Source organism: Lepus europaeus, chromosome 12, assembly GCF_033115175.1.
Source record: "Lepus europaeus isolate LE1 chromosome 12, mLepTim1.pri, whole genome shotgun sequence".
In the NCBI taxonomy this organism is placed as follows: Eukaryota; Metazoa; Chordata; class Mammalia; order Lagomorpha; family Leporidae; genus Lepus; species Lepus europaeus.
Window position 1 is genome coordinate 85,872,605 of NC_084838.1, and position 17,962 is coordinate 85,890,566.

A 17,962-nucleotide genomic window follows, 5' to 3' on the forward strand; every position below is an offset into this window, starting at 1 on the left:
ATGTGCCTACTGGTCAAGCCTTCTACCCGCCATAGGTGTCTATGGCTTTTCTGCACTCTTTGTTACTTTGTAATCACTTGTGAACCTACTTCTGCCTCTTCTGCACTAGGGGTAACAAACTCAAATGCAGTGATTCACCTTTCAGGAAGGTAACCTAAAGGAGGCAAGTGAGTGAGATAAGTGTATATGAACCATTGTATATGGTGTGAGGATGCAAGAAATTGAACAGCCCATGATCTTGCGATGAGCAGCTATTCTCAACAAACACAAACTTAGGCTTACTTTCATGAGATTTGATGACTTTTCAAGAGAATAGGTAAATTTGCATTTTGGCTTGAAATCTATCCACTAAAAACTAACATGTTTTTTGATCAAATGCAATAGAGCAGGTAGAATACTAAGGCTGCCAGCTTAGGAGATCTAATTTATGATGGTAACTTTAGTGAGTTTTGATGATAAAGGTGAAGAGCTTTTCCCCCTTCAGAGATGTAAATTGCATATTGCATATGATGCAAGTGAGTCAATTTAATAGCAGAGACCAGAATCCAGATCTTTTATATCCCAGTTTAGTGCATTTTTTCATTACCATACTTCTACTCACCTGTTGCTCCACCCAAAGGAAGACACAATATGGCATCAAGTTAGAAGGAATTCATCACTGAGAGAACAACAGATCAGAACCAGTGACAGAAATTTCATTCCATAGAAGACTGTGCATATTGCGAAGGATGAATGCCACTCAGAAATGAATTTACAGCCAAGCCAGTTAGTCACAATACCAGGAAATAGGGCTTTTGAGGCACATGGAACGCTTATAATTGTTACCACTACCTGAAATTTATTGACATCATTTGGATCTACCCACACCTTTAATTTCAGGGATTGCCCACCACTCCCACATGTGGTATCTATCTTTAGCATAGGCTGGAGAAAACCTATGTTCTGTGCTCTATTATAAATTAATAGGTTTTTCAGACAAACTTTGTACTTTTTATCTAAAACTCAAAGGGGAAATAATTGTTTTTGTGTTTTTTCTTTTTAGGACAGTGTTGTTGGACTTGAGCTAGTTGTGAAATACAGTTTAATCCTTCAGGGGGCAGGGAATGCTTTGAACTGAATGAGAAAATAATTATTAATTTCAGGAAACATTTTACATTCTTAAACAGATTTTTTTTAAAAAAATTAAACAAATGAAATATTTCATTTTTGGAAACTATCAGAAGCTTCCCAGTTAGTTGTCTTTTCATTCTCTTTTCCTTGATTTGCCTGAAATTTTGCAACCATGGTGGAGTCTGTATTTTGGGCTGTCAACCTTTGCTTCATGATCTTTCAGTTTTCATGGGTTCTTGTTTACAATCTGGTTGCCACCCACCTTCTTTTCTTCTTAGGTCTTTGCATGTTATTTTGTATTACCCTATGTCCATTAAAGTGGACACACCCTATTCTGGCTGCAAAATGAGTGCTCTGCTTTCTCACCCCCTCCCTACCCCACCCCCCCAGCTTGTCACAAAGTGGTCTGGTTTTCTATGAAGACGATCCCCTTGCTACCCGTATCACAGTGTGCTCAAATTACCTGCCAAGTGCTTGCTGTATAAATTATAGCTGCCTGGTGGGAGCTTTAATTCACGTGCTTGATGTTTTAAAAAAATATTTTCAAGGTTGAACTCCATAAATCTGAGTTTTTTGACTGGTTATATCTGTTCTCATTTTTCCTTTTCTTCCTCTTGTGTTTAGAATTAAATCTTCTTTAAGGGAGAGGGAAGACACTGAAACTCCATGAGAAAAAATATTGTTTTGATGAATCTCAATTAATGAATGCTGAGTTAGCATAGATTACAAAATAATGTAAGACAGTTGTACTTGATTTATTCAAATCAGCCAGCCTTTTAAAATATTGTAACAATCCTGGCCTTCAAGATTGCTTGCTTTTTCTATTTTGCATACTTGGGTGCATGTGTGCACTGGTATAATGAACACTGGCATATGAAAGTTTAGTCTGAGATCACTCAGAGTTCATTATTGAGTAGCTGAGGCATGATAAGTACTGGGGCCAGTGTTGTATTACAGCATTGCCACCTGGGACATCGGCATCCTATATGGATGCTGGTTCATGTCCCTGCTGCTCCACTTCTGATCTAGCTCCTTGTTAAAGTCCTGGGAAGAGCAGTTGAAGATGACCCAAGTTCTTGGGTCCCTGTCACACATCTGGGAGACTTGGAAGAAGCTCCTGGAGTTAGCTTGGCCCAGTGCTGGTTGCTGTGGCCATCTAAGGGGGTGAACCAGAGGATGGAAAATCTTCCTCTTTCTCTTCCTCCCTCCCTCTCTGTAACAATGACTTTCAAATAGATAAATAAATTAATCTAAAAAGAAATGATAAGTATATATTTTGTGGCTGGTTTCAAATTTGGCAGAAACTTAATTTCTTTACCAAATTTTCTTTCCTGGCCTTTCTCTTCTCCCAGCAACTGTATACCAATTGAATTTCCAGATGAACTAATTCACACTCTGGACCAATGCAATGGTTGGTTGAGAAACAGGGTTGAATGGTTGAAGGCAGACCATGTGCAAAAGCTGTAACAGGCTAGAATTGAATAGTGCTTGGAACAAGGTCTAGCAAGCAGTTTTGCTGCTAAGTAGAGCTGAGGAGAGGACAAAAGAGGGAATAAATGAATCACTGTGAGGCTGAGTGATAGGTGGAGTGAGATTTGAACCAAAGATGGTAATGACAAAACTCAACGTGGTATTTTAGATTGCTGTCTTTGAATAGAATCTTGGGAAAGCTGAAGGCCCTGTGCTGCTGGATGGGATATGTGAACTAGAGTCAAGTGCTAGGACAAGAGGAGATATGCTGTGCAGAAGCAACCGAGGCTCCTAAGACAATGGAAGGGCAAGGAAAGTCTGGGCAATTTTCGGAGAGTGGGAAGACAACCCACGAGGTTGGACAGAGCTCAGGAAAAGGCAGAGGAGGAGAGACAGCTGACTGGTGAGGAAGCATCAGCCTTGTGAAGACTGATGTGTCTAAATGGAATTTTTCAGCTACTGTAGTCAGGAATTGATATAAAGCTTTTAATTTGTCATGTTTTGCGTAACTTTCTACTGTTCCTGAATGCTTGTGGTACATGAGAGTTATTTTTGTGAGGAGGTGTTCTGGTTGAAGGCAGAAGTAGAATCTCTAAGCAGGAAGATGTTTGAGGCTGGATTGAAAGGATAGCGGTAGCTCTGATGATAACAATGAATGCAACAACAACAGTTATGTGAACCAGCACTGGCTGAAGGACTACTATGTTCTAAGCACCTCATGCGCATGTCCTTATTTAATTTGGAGAATTCTGCAGAGTAAAAACTGTTGACTTCCTGTCCTAGCTATGCTTCTTCCTAGCTCTGTGGATTGTTGTGAACCCTTAGCAAGTCACCAGGAAAGTAAGCGTCCTCTTTCCTGAGCTATGGATGGGTTATTGTTGGTATTTCCTTGTGAGCAATGACAGTGGTAGAAGCTCAACACTAGACCCTGAATTTATGACACAACATTGAGTAAATATGGTCAGTGGAGGAGCTGTAGGTAACACATAAAGCTCTGTCCTGGACACATAGGCTCAAGTTGACCCTTTAGTGGATCACTCACTTTGTTCCCCTCTGTGACATTCATAAAATCCTCCCTGCCTTCCTTCCAGGTGGAGCTAAATGGACTTTGATACCACCTTTAGTTACTGCTTATTTTCTTTCCACGTGGTGCTTCAGATAATGCAATTGCAAAAATCAGAGTCATCTTGTCCAGGCACTCAGGTAATGGAATATACTCTGTACAGACTGAACCAAGACTCTGAACTTGACCATCGGTCTTTCTTTGCTTGTGGATACCTTCTCTTTGGAGATAAAAAAATGCAAAATATCTCACAGCTTTCCTGCTTTTTTTTTTCTTCTTTACATTTTGTCTTTGCTCCTAGTCTCACCCCAAGGACAGACTGCCCTGCAAAGTGTCTCCTTAATAATCTCTCTTCCTAAACCATAGATTCTGCTCTGATCAATACTTTACTGCAACTCAATGATATGAAGAGGTAATATCATTCCCGGTTTTACTGATGAGATTTAAGAAGGTAAAGTAAGCCGTTCAAGGTCACACAGCTAGAAAGAGATACAGCTAAGAATTCCAACCAGGGTCTCTGACTGACTCTCAAGTTCAGCCTTTCTCTTTCCCTTTTTGGCTTTTTGCCTTGATCCACTCTGTCTGTTGGGTAGGAAGAGAAGTCTACAAAATATAATTACCCTCTCTTTGTACGGTGGCCACAGGCTGGACTATTTGAGAGTGTGGGGTATAAAAACATTTAGTATCATGAAGTTAATTTGCAACATTTATCACATTTCCTTGAGATTTTTTTCCTTCAATTTAAACATTTTTAATTAAACATGTAAAATCGCAACCTAGGTTTTAAGTTAGCACAAGTTCTGGTAAAAGCTGTAGCCAATATTAAATTTTTGTGATAATGCTTACATTCTTAATTACTTTAAATAAGAATTCAAAAGTAACACACATTCCATGTATCTTTCGAAGGTTCAGGTGCAAACTTTCTCCACTGAAATGACTTCAGAAGGAATCAAACAAAAGCTAACTTCCTGGCAGGAGCATGCAAAAAATTCTACCCAGGAAACATCTTTTATTTCACTCTAAGAATAATTCTGAACTATCAAGCATTAAAAACAACAATTTTTTTACAAATACATTCCTTCCCACGCTGACAGTTTTGAGAATATGCATTGCTCAATTATACTATATTAACATAGAGAATCTAAACAATGTCAAAATATAACCCTGTGCTTCTATACCGGGAGCCACCTGAGGCTACCTATGACATTGTATTATCAGCTTGTTTTCCCATCTAATAAATTGCACTAGGATTTTCTTTATGATACACTAGATGACAATTTTTAAACTTTTTATGCTGAGACTCTTTAAACATACACAAGTTATACAGATAATTTTCTAATTAACTTGCCCTTACCCATCTAGCTTCAACAATTGCCAATTTCTGTTGCTTCCCATTTTGGGTGGGGGGGGTGAGATAAAGAGAAATATAGTACTTTAACGCAAACTCTGAGTATATCCTGGTGCATAAATATGAATCTCCTTTTAGCTATCTCTAGGTCAATTCCAATTTTCCATATAGTTCCTATATTTAGTAGACACTCAAGTTATTTATTTGCCTGTTAATTGTGAGAAGTGATTGAGAGGCACACAAGCAGGTGCAGAGTGTGCTGTGATTTCTTTGCTGTCATCTCCTGTCAGGTGTCTGCAGAAGTCCTGTTTGAGAAGTAGGCAGACCCAGAAGTGGTAAGGACTGGTGGCCTGGCCCTGTGCTTGTTGTGTCTTCTCATGTTGGCCTTTCCTCTGTCATTTTCCCCAGAACCCAGTGGGGATATTTTTCAGAGATGAGGGAATATGTGATGATAATTACTGTTGTAAAATTCATGAATTTCGCATATCATTTAAATACATACGGGCTACCATGTAACACGGTTCACTGTGGAGCAGACTCTCACTGAATCTGGACAGTGTGTCCTCACAGCATGCCACCTCTGTGGAAAACAAAGGGAGGAAAACATATAAAGAAAAATCCAAATGTCATGCACTCTTTATTTTCCTGCTCCACTTGCCCTCCCTGCTGTACAGTCAGGGAAGAGGCGAGAGGCATTTTATACTCAAGGTCAACAATTTCTACTCAAGACCCCTTCAAGTGGCTCCGTGCACATCAAGGTGGTTGATGGATTGAGCTGAGGCTGTATTTTAGCAGGATCTGTGCACCTGTTTCTTCCTTTCTCTGCCTAGAAAATAGAAGGCACTTGAGAGAACAGAGTTGAATAGAAGTTGGCATTCATGGTAGACATTCAAACACATTTCTTGATGCTTCATTCATTCTTTACTCTTTTCATGATCCCAGACAGTGTTCAACATTTTGTGGGCTATGACATTTTTTTTTAAAAAAAGACAAAGTTTCAGTGTTCATGGAGTTTATATCATAATGTCATATTGGGGGTGATAAACAATGTATGAGTAAATAAAAAAAGTAGTTGTGTTAAGTGAAATAGAGTAAACAGAAATGATGATACCTTGAGAATAAATGATATATCATTCAGGATTGGCAGTACTACTCACAGTGTGGTCTGGGAGCATCAACATCACCTAGAACTGTTTAGAAACGGTGATTTCCAGAGATCTAGAGATTTGATCTAAAGATACAAAAGTCTACTGAATCAATCTCTTTGGGGAAAGAACTTTGTGAGTGATTGTTATACACCTAAATTTTGAGATGCATTGTGCTAGGTTATGCAAAGACCTTGAATACCCAGAGCTGAAAAAAGATTTTACAGGTGTGCCCATCCTGGGTCCACAGGAAGGCTCTTCTCTACCTAGTCTTTGGGTGGCCCAGGCTGTAGTAGCTATTATCATAAAAAAACTGCACTGGTTGTCATAGGGAACAAGAGAAAGTTTGGGGGGAGGGTGGTTCTTGGATCTTGTCCAGATGCCCCAGTCAGGAAGTTACACACATCACTTCTATTCATGACCAATTGGAAAGTGCTAATTCCATGGTGGCACCAGATATCAAGGTATCCAGGAAGAATGATCATACTGTGTGCCCAGAAGGAGATGTGCATCAGCTGAGCAAGAAAGCCTGGGCTGAAGTGACCTCATGGAACTTGAGTCCTGATGGATGAGCAATAGCCAGACCTGAAAAAAAGCATTCCAAAGATAGTTAACAGCAAGTACAAAGACCATACATCAAAATGAGGACCTGTCTGGTCTTTGCTTACGTCCTTAGAAAGAAATGGAAGGAAAAGTTTATGGATATTATAAGTTCAGAGAAGTAGTACATTATTTCTATATTATTAACAATGACTGTGGGGCTAATTCCCAAAATATTATTTAATAACTTTAAGTTTTCAATATTCCAAGTTCAACCATATCTCTACTGGTCTCCTTTGAGACTGGTAGATTTAAGGATGTCACACTACATAGTAGAAAATAAAGGCACATGGATTCCAATTTTTGTGATGCTAGTTCTTTGGCTATATGTCTATGTGAAATTTATTTAAACTTGTTGACACCCAGTTTCTCTTTCATCTGTGAAATGGGATTATAGTGCTTTTTAGGGCTATTTCACAGGCAAATGGGATAAAGAATCTAAGGTCTGTCTTGTATAATTTGTTATGTCTAGTTGCAAATATAAAAGATATTAGTCTTTGGATCTAACCATGGATACAGAAGGTACTAAATGATGATACTTATTTAAGGTAGAAAAGATTCACTGAATTTTGAGGATTAAAAGGGATCTTAGAGTCTCCTAATCCTTTATCACATGCAATGCACAATTCCCCAGAAACTTCCTGGCAGTTAGTCCCACAATCATGCTTGACACTGGTGACCAAAGAATCTTCCCTTTTTGAGAAAGTCTTTTTCAATCCATCCCAAAATCTATGTTTTCAGAAGACAACTTCATCAATGTGGCTAAAAATAATGCTGAACGAAAAAGCATTGTCTAGGGGGCTGGCACTGGGGCTTAGAAGGCCAACCCTCTGCCTATGGCACCAGCATCCTAGATGGGTACCAGTTAGTATCCTGGCTGCTCCTCTTTCAATCCAGCTCTCTGGTATGGCCTGGGAATGCAGTGGAAGATGGCCCAAGTGCTTGGGTCTCTGCAACTGTATGGGAAACCCAGAAGAATTTCCTGGCTCCTGGCTTCAGATAGGCCCTGCTTAAGCCATCATGGCTATTTGGGGAGTGAACTAGTGGGTGGAAGGCCTTTCTCTCTGTCTCTCCTTCTCTCTATCTGTAACTCTACCTTTAAAATAAATCAATCTTCTAAAAAATGTGTTGTCTAGTTAAAGAATTTTATAAAATTCTGGGTTCAACAAAGTCACAGTTTTCTTATACAACTTTTTATAGCCTGTCATATTTTCATAAGCATTGATTTTCTAAGCATGAGTGCTATGCTATGCAGTTTTTTTTTTTTATAATTTTATTTATTTATTTAGACAGGCAGAGTGGATAGATAGAGAGAGACAGAGAGAAAGGTCTTCCTTTTTGCCGTTGGTTCACCTTCCAATGGCCGCTGCGGCGGGCACATCTCGCTGATCCGAAGCCAGGAGCCAGGTACTTCTCCTGGTCTCCCATGCGGGTGCAGGGCCCAAGCACTTGGGCCATCCTCCACTGCCTTCCTGGGCCATAGCAGAGAGCTGGCCTGGAAGAGGGGCAACCGGGACAGAATCCGGCGCCCCAACTGGGACTAGAACCCGGTGTGCCGGCGCCGCAAGGCAGAGGATTAGCCTGTTAAGCCACGGCGCCAGCTGCTATGCAGTGTTTTTCAAATAACACTTCCTCCTTTGCTGTCTTAGAGGACTAGCATTTTGAAAAAACATACTATGGTAAATAATAATATAAATATTAGACTGCTTTGCTTTGCTTTGCATTGAAGAAAATCCTGCTCTCTGATAACTTGAAACCAGTGCTCTTCTGTTTGCTCTCTGGAAGAGCAGAACTTAGTCCCACTATGTTTCTCTCAGCAGATTCTGTAGAATCAGTGGTGAATCAGTGACATAACCTGACGGAACTGGAGTCCTTTGGGATGGATGTTGAAATATACAAAGCCTTGAGTAATGGTCTTTGATGCTTGTATGTAGATCAATGACCCAAAAAAGTGGAAGTTGGCACACAACTCTCTCTCTGTCATTTCCAATTGGACATTGTAGAAAGTATTACTCTAAAAGACAAAGGAGACTGTAAATGATCCTTTATGGATACTTTAGGTGGTGCTCGTCACTTAGTCTCCCTTCTGTAGGTAATATCATGATATCATCTTGGAGTCTAGGAATGAGCAAGACAGAGAAGGAAAGGGGCTGGCCAGGGCTACTCAGGGAGTCTATATGTCAGATCCCAGAATAGTAGCAAAGGTGTCTGGCTGGCTCCTGTGGTCAGCGCTCAAGAGCACAACACATCTCTGAAGAGGTCATTTGATGCTGGAAGGGGAAAGTGAACTGGCGACAGAATGAAAAGCTTTCAATGACATCCATTCCCTGCTATGACATCTTTGTGATGAGATCTTCTGATGTCTCCAAATCCACATTAGTTATGTAATGAGGAATTGCTGCTGTCATCAGAAGCATATATCAGGCAGTTATAGATCTACCTTCTGTGTTTTTTAGTGAGCTGTAATTCTTTTGCAAAAAATGCATTTACTGATTGTCAAAAAAAATTCTTTCAGAGGCAGAGAGTATGGCAGAAAGGAGAGGGAGAGGAGAGAGAAAGAAAGCAGGAGAGCGAGAGCTCCCATCTGCTTGTTTCATTCTTTAAGTGCCCATAATGGCTAAGAGAGGGCCAGGCCAAAGCCAGGAATCAGGAACCAATTCAGTTTGACTTACAAGGGTAGCAGGAACCCAATACCTGAGGCATCACCTGCTTCCTCCCAGGATGTGCCCTGGTAAGAAGCTGGAGTCAGGAGCTCCTGCTGGGAATTAAGAGTAGGCACCCCAGTGTGGGATACAGGTGTCTTCATTGTGAAGTTAAATGCTTGATCCTAAAAACAGCTTTTTATTTTCCAAAAAATGAAAAGCTTTTACCTTCAGGTAGCTTCTGCTTTACATTTACAAACATCCCTGGTGCTAGGAAAAGCTAAATTCTTGGCTAACTGCTTAAGGCAGAAGAAAAGAAAACAGAGACAAATTAACATAAGTTAGACCTGCACATTTATAACATGGTAAACTTTTTGATCCTTAAGAAAAAATATAAAATGTTTAAATTTATAGTCCATACTTAAATACTTTATGGTAAAAAATCAAGATAAGCAACATTATATAAGTAAACCATCGAAGATCCAACTTCTTAGAACTAGTGTTTTTTAATATATTGGTGCATATATTTTACACTTTATGCACATGTACTATTATTTTTGTAAAGGTTTTTTTTTTATTTATTTAAGAGGTAGAGTTACAGTGAGAAGGAGAAACAGAGAGAAAGGTCTTCCTTCTGTTGGTTCACTCCCCAGATGGCCACAACGGGCAGAACTGCACCTATCCAAAGCCAGGAGCCAGGAGCTTCTTCCCATTCTCCCATGCGGGTGCAGGGGCCCAAGCACTTGGGCCATCGTCTACTGCTTTCCCAGGCCATAGCAGAGAGCTGGATTGGAAGAGGGGCAGCTGGGACTAGAACCAGCATCCATATGGGATGCTGGTGCCACAGGTGGAGGATTAACCAATGGGCCACGGTGCCGGCCCCATATTATTATTAAAATGGGTAACATATATTGCTCATTTATAAGACTTAAGAGGCATGAAAGAAATCCAATCTGTGATTGATAGAGAGGCTGAGTCTGAGTAATGAGGTGTGTCTGACGTGGCACCATTCCCAGGGCCACAGAAGACCACAGGAAGCAGTTGGGAGGCTCTGAGGCAGGGGACAGGACAAGGGCGAGAATGAGCTGGACCCTTGAGGCTCCAGTATTAGGACAGACACCTGGGGCCTGGCCCTTGCAGCCTTGAGTTCCTCCAGCATAGCTGGGTCCCACCAGGAGGGCAGAGGGCACCAGCAGGCACTCTTAAGAGGCCAGGGTCTTGTCCTCCGACAGCTTCTGCCTTGCTGAGGCCAGCAGCTCAAAAGGAAAGCATTCGCTTTCCAGAGCCTGGCGGCCAGGACTGACAGCCACTATGGGGGTGGTGGAAGGCCCCGCCAGCTGCAGTCCATTAGGACGTGGAAGTGCAGGCCTCGGGGAAGCGCATGCGCAGTGGCCAGTTTGTGTACCCACAGAGCGTTCGCTGCTCCTCCTTGCTGCGGAGGGTCCATAGCATGCTCGACCTGTCTGCCGCGGCCGATCTGAGCCTCTGCTCACTCGACTTCTGCCATGAGGTGAAGAAATCCAAGGGCAGGTTGAGGGCTGGAAGACCGAGCGCTCCTGGTCCAGTGAGGCCCGCAGCTCTCCTTGGGCCTGCCAGTCTCGGCGGTGGGGCCAGCACGACCTCACTCAGCAGGTAGAACTCTTCCTGGCCCTCCTGATGAGCAACCGGAAGCAGTGTCTTCAGGAACCCGATGGCCTCAAAACACTCGTGGGGCCCTTCCAGGCAGTCAGTGCGCTCCTGGAACACCTTGTCAGCAGCTTGACCTCCCGGTACTTCTCCTCAGAGTGGAGTGGAGGCTGTCCAAGCCCAGCCTCACCCGTCCCGGTCTTAGCTAAATGTGTGGATCTTCACGATGGACGCGGCTACGGGGTCCAAGGAGAACTGTGAGAATGACCTCCTTGGTGCCTGCCTCCGGCTGGTCCTTGCTCTAGGTGCCCCTCCGTGAGTGGCAGGTGAAGTACACGCCGGCCACGCCAGGTGGGCCGAGCCTTCCTCTTTGCCTCAGGGACGGCGTTGGTTCTGGGGCCTCCTGGTTCCCGCTGACAGTCGCTTGGCTCATGGTTCCTTCCTCACCTGGTTCCGGATGGAGTCCTGTGACGTGGGGCCAATGTCTGCCGTACTCTGACAGAATTTATGTTGGCTGGAGGCCGTGGTGGGTGGGGCTGCAGGGCTCAGTCAGGAAGGAGAAAATTTTATTATTTTTAATCGCACACAAACACACTAAGTATAAAGTACTGTTTGAATACTAGTTTTACTGTTAATTCGCATAGTACACGCATTAAGGGCAGAAATCCTACATGGGGAGCAAGTGCACAGTGACTCCGGTTGTTGATTTAACAATTGACACTCTTATTCATGTTGTCAGTAATCACCCGAGGCTCTTGTCATGAGCTACCAAGGCTATGGAAGCAAACAAACTCCAACCTTATTTAGACAAAGTCATAGCCAAAGTGGAAGTTCTCTTCTCCCTTCAGAGAAAGGTACCTCCTTCTTTTATGGCCCGTTCTTTCCACTGGGATCTCACAGAGATCTTTCATTTAGGTCATTTTTTTGCCACAGGGTAACACTATTTTCTTTTGATGTAGTTTGGTATGATATCATACTTGTTATCATTTAATGTATTTTGCGTGAGCATTTATATTTCTTGAGACTGCAAGCATCCTAACACAGTGTTGTCACTTCATTTCCACAAATGATGAAGTTGACATTCAAATGTTCCCCAGGTAGTAGTGACGTCTCCATCTTGGGTCCATCTGACCCAAGCATCTACAGCATTAATTTGTAAATTTTTTGACTACTAACTCATTGCTGTTTCTTTATTTGCACACTCTCTGTTCATGTTCTTAACAAAGGCCCATTTTAATCCCTTTATAATTTTTGTGTTCTATAATGTCTGATAAAATAACTGAAAGGATTTTTCATATGATTCTTATTTTTATTTTTCAAATATTTTTATTGATTTGGAAAAGAGAAGTGGAGAGTGAGTGTGTGTGTCCTTCTAACTGCTTCTTCACTCCCCAAATGCCTACAGCAGCTGGCACTGGGCCAGATTGAAGCCAGGAGTCAGGAACTCAATTCAGCTCTCCCATGTAGGTGGCAAGGATCCAAGTACTCGAGCCATCGCCTGCTGCCTCCCAGAGTGTTCATTAGTGAGAAGCTGGGTCAGAAGTGGCAGCAGAACTTGAATCCTTGCACTGGATATGGGATGTGGACATTCCAAGTGGTGACTTTAACGCACTGTGCCACAATACCTACCTCTTACAATTATCCTTATATCTGCCTTTATTTCCAGAAATTAACCTCATTGTAGTTTTAGTTGTAACTCTAGAAGGTAGTGTTTCAGCAACACTTTAATAAATTTTAAAATATGATAAACCAGTTACAATTTATTAGGCACAACAAGCTACCTGGCAGTATAGTCTTTTTATTTGTCTCTGGGCATCATCCATATTGTACTTTGAATTGTGGTGACTTTTCTCACCACAGAGATCTATACAACCAACTTTGCTGTCAAATGTGTAAGTTTGTTATCAATTTGTAACTTTCTTGAAGGCAAAGGCTGTATATATTCATGTTTTTGTTATTTTTTACCCAGGCCAATAGATGCTTTGAGCAGAATGGAACTCTGGACCCTTTGTGAGAGGTATGGGCAGCAGACTTGCATATATTGGTTGCTAACAAATTATAGATAATAGGCATATTCTATGAGTATATGTATGCACCTGATTATCAAATACCCTTACAGTTTATGTTTTAATTAATCCATTTCATAGTTAAGGAAAAATTCAGAGATAGCAAATAGTATTCATTCATTCAGTTAATCAACGCATAGTTATTAAGCATAGCCTGCCTACCAGAACTCTAACAATTGCTACTGATACAAGTACATGGGTGAATATATTATAGTTCTGTTTCAGAAACTTTACAGTTAAGAGCCAAAGACAAGAAGCTAAGAGGTCATTTTTTAGAGTGAGATTTGAGAGGAAAGCAGGAGGACTTAGCGGAGCCAGAGAGAGGGACACCTGACTAAAATGTGGCAATTAGAGTTTCCTTGAAGGCATGGCATCTGATTTGAATCCTAAAAAGTAATTAAGAAGTGGTCAGGCCAAGGGGGACAGAGGTGAAGCTAGAATTCAGAAGAGAATGAAGCCAGGTCCAGGATCCCTAGGCACTAGACAGCCAGGCGTATTCAGTGAGATCAGAGAACAGTGTTTGATTTGTGTGGGGTGAGATGGGGAAGTGAGGATGAATCTGGAATGATAAGTGTAGGTCAGATTTTGAATCATGTTTAGTTGATGTACTAAGTAGTTTGAGTTTTAACCTATGAGCAAGCATTGGAGAGTCATTTTGAGCGGAAGAATGAATTATTTACATTTTGAAAAGTGAGAGAAGCTTTTATGGCAAAGTTTTCTTTAATGAACCAACATAGTAAATATTTTCAACTTCATGGGCCACATGGTCCCGGTTTTAACTGCTGTCTTGTTAATGTTATTGTAGCACAGTGACAGCTATGTGCAATATGTAAATGAATAGACTTGGCTGTATTCCAATAAAACTTTGTTAACCAAAACAGTCAGGGGGTTGAATTTGGAGAGGAAGTTGTATTTTGTTACATCCTATTTTAGAAGAAAGTGAAAATCAGGAGATAGGAGACTGTTAAAATAATCCAGTCAAAGAGTGGTGGTTTGAAAGAACAGGAATTTGAGGAGGAAAAGGAGGCAGACGTAAAAGATATCAGGGCAACAGCAGCACCATTTCCATGTATCTGGAAGATCTGGATACAGCTAGGACCTAAAGATTGGTTTTATCATGGGTAGAAGAAAAGTAAAAAATGAACATCAGATATGTACATGAGTGCGGTTGACTATGCTTGAGCTGAAGATGGGGAGATTGTTAGATCAGCCTGGGGAAACGGGGAAGTGGGGGGGAGAAAAATTACATTTTAGATCCATTGGTGACAAAATAGATGCAAATATCCAGGTAGACATGAATCGTGTGTGTTTGGATGTATTGATGCTAGGTACTCAGAACAGTAATCTAGACTACCCACTGAAGTTTATTAGTCATTGATATAATTGAAAGTGGGGGTGGCAGTAAAGATCTTCCAGGGAGAGCAGAGGGCAGGAATGGAGGCCCAGGCCACACTGATACTGAGGGTATAAGCAGAGGAGGTAGATTCCAGAAAGCTGGAGAGGAGGACCAGATAGGTATGGAAGAACCAGAGAAGTGCTTTTATGGATGACAAAGTAATAAGCAAAAGAGAACATGCAAACAGCTCTATTGAAGACTGTGTCTGTTCATTTTTAGTCAGTGACTTTGGATGGGACATTGGAAGAGTCGTGCAGATGAAAGCCTGTAGCAAATTGAAGAATATGATGGAGGGTGAGTGTGGACATTTCTCTTGAGAAATATGATTGAGAAGTGTGGAAAAGAGCTGAATGTAGATATGTGTGATGACTTTTTGATACAAAAGTGAGAAACTGGATGATATTCAGATCTCTCTATTTTATTAATTTAATCATTTGATTGCCTATAGTATTTGTACATATTTATAAGGAACAATGAAATGCTTTGAATTATGTATACATTGGATAATGATCAAAGCAGGATAAGTAGCATACCCATCGTTTTAACCTTTTGTCATTTCTTTATGTTGAGTACTTTCGAAATCTTCCTTCCTAAGTATTTTAAGATGTAGGAAACATTGTTAACTATGTTCACTAGGCTGTGATAAAAAACCAGGACTTACTCTTCCTATCTAATGTGACTTTGCTCCTATTGCCCAACCTATCTCTGTCCCTGCCTCCTACCCTACATTCTCCCAAGCCTCTGGTAGCCACTGTTCTATTCTCTAACTTCTATTAGATCAACATCTTTTAGGATCCAATTATGAATGAGATCATGAGGTATTTCTTTTCATTTTTTTTTGTCAGGCAGAGTTAGACAGTGAGAGAGAGAGACAGAGAGAAAGGGTCTTCCTTCCGTTGGTTCACCCCCCAAATGGCTGCTAAGGCTGGTGTGCTGTGGCCGGTGCGCTGCACAGATCCGAAACCAGGAGCCAGGTGCTTCTTTCTGGTCTCTCATGTGGGTGCAGGGCCCAAGCACTTGGGCCATCCTCCACTGCCTTCCCAGGCCACAGCAGAGAGCTGGACTGGAAGAGGAGCAACCGGGACAAAATCTAGCACCCCAACCGGGACTAGAACCCGGAGTGCTGGTGCCGCAGGCGGAGGATTAGCCTAGTGAGCCACTGTGCTGGTCATGAGGTATTTTTTCATTTTGTGTCAGACTTACTTCATTTAACGTGAAGTCCTCCAGTTCTATCCATGTTCTCACAACTGACAGGACTCTATGCTTTTTTATGGCAAAGAAATATTCCATTGATTCCATTGTGTATATATATTATATATAATATATATGTTCCTCTAGCTTATCTATAGATGAAAATTCATGTAGAGAATATTTTTATTATTATTTGCTGATAGAGTATTAATTTGTCCAATTGTATGCTGTAAAATCCACTGTTTTTATTAGCTCTAAGAGGAGGGCTTGTTTTTATATACCTGTTGGCTTCTTCTAATATGTGTATTAGCAGGCAAGAAACACCACAGGAAGCATGAACAAGCTGGAATTACAACAGATATTATCATTTACTTTTAGAGGGAGAGGAATATCTGTAAATGCCAGAACATTTCACCGAGTCAGTATTTATCAGTGTACATAGACTTGGTTATTTTGGAGTGCCCAATTATCCGCTACATTAATATTTTATGCACAGCACACTACATTTCATAGTGTCACTAAAATTAAATCTGACTACTGCAAACACTGGCAGCAGACCAAGCTGTGTAAAGCTGGCTCTAGCATTACTCGCTCGGATGTCTGCCCTGTTCTAACCATCTCTTGTTCAAGGCATCGAAAGGCTATGTTTCTCCCAATAATTTGGTAACTTTGATAATGTTGCAAACGTGAAGTTTTGACCTTTCCTCCCACTGGAGGCTAATAATCCCCTTCCTTCAGGATTCCATCCAGTAGAGGATGCCTTTTAGGAGTGGTAGAGATGCGATCAGCCATGGGGGTGGCCGGTTCCCAGGCTGTTCTGAGTCTGACACTCACCCTGCATAGGTAAGTTGGACAGCGTCAGGCTGAGAACCATAGCTCCAAAAAAATCATGAGACTGTGAAATATTTGTCAGGCATTTTCTCTTTTATTGAACAGATATTTATAGTCCATATGAATATGAAGGAACTTCAAAAAGTTCAAGTAAAATGGAAATAAAATATAAATCTTTTTGAGTGAGATAAGCCAGATACAGAAAATACAAGAAAGACAAATACCAGATGTTTTTCTTTATATGTGGGAGCTAATATTAAAATCAAGAAGATAGAGAAAGAGATAAAGAAGGATAAAAGGAAGGAAGACAGAGGGAGGAGAAAAAGAAGAGGAAGAAAGAGAGAAACAGGATATGAGAATAAATACAGGAATGCCTGTGTGTATCAGTTTTGCTGCAACTAGTGTTTTGTCAAACTTTGCTTTAAATCTTTCTCAAAAAAATTATTAATTATATACTCCCAGAATTTCAATAATTTGTGACTGTTTTAAAATTTACTTTATATGAGTGAAGTTTAACATCTTTTCATTATAATTGTTTATAGCTCTTGACTGTTTTCTGCTAGGCTATGGTAGCTTTACTCTTTATTTTGTCCTACTCTTTATTTAATGGAATCACTAAGTCTTTGACTATAATGTAAATTAAAAATATTATCTCAAAAATTAATAAATATTAAGTTAAAGAAAATATGTGAAATAAAATCAACTAAGGTAAACCCTTTAAAAAAGGTAAGTATACTTTGGTACAAATTTTTGAATTTGTACCAAATATGGTTTTTCCATACTATATTTTTTAATGAACTTTTTATTTTTTATTTTATTTTTTTGATAGGCAGAGTGGACAGTGAGAGAGAGAGACAGACAGAGAGAAAGGTCTTCCTTTTCCGTTGGTTCACCCTCCAATGCCAGAGTGCTGCGGCCGGTGCACCGCACTGATCTGAAGCCAGGAGCCAGGTGCTTCTCCTGGTCTCCCATGGGGTGCAGGGCCCAAGCACTTGGGCCATCCTCCACTGCACTCCCTGGCCACAGCAGAGAGCTGGCCTGGAAGAGGGGCAACCGGGACAGGATCGGTGCCCCGATCGGGACTAGAACCTGGGGTACTGGCGCCGCAGGCGGAGGATTAGCCTATTGAGCCGCAGTGCGAGCATTTAATGAACTTTTTAAAGCCTACTCACATCAGTAGATTTCAAAATTTCTTGCTCCAAAATAAACATATCTTTTAATTCCATTCTTTCCAGGAACTATTATATGTACCATTATAAGTATGAATTTATCTGTGACTGCTAAGGAGAAATAGAGTCATGAATTTCCACTCATATTTTAATTTTGATTACTGAAATGCTTTGTTAAAAGGCTTAACCTTGCTAGTGTGTTTTAGTAGGGCTTGAATATATGGGTATTTTGTATCCCGCTTTTCATATTTTAATATCAGCTGAGTCTATACTTTTACACATGGACAACTCTGCCATCAGTTTTT

The 17,962-nt window shown here is 41.0% G+C and overlaps 1 pseudogene; it reads right to left on the reverse strand.

The window, feature by feature from the left end:
- LOC133771049 (UBX domain-containing protein 6-like) overlaps positions 1-17,962 on the reverse strand; it is a 52,943-nt pseudogene that overhangs the window by 16,027 nt on the left and 18,954 nt on the right.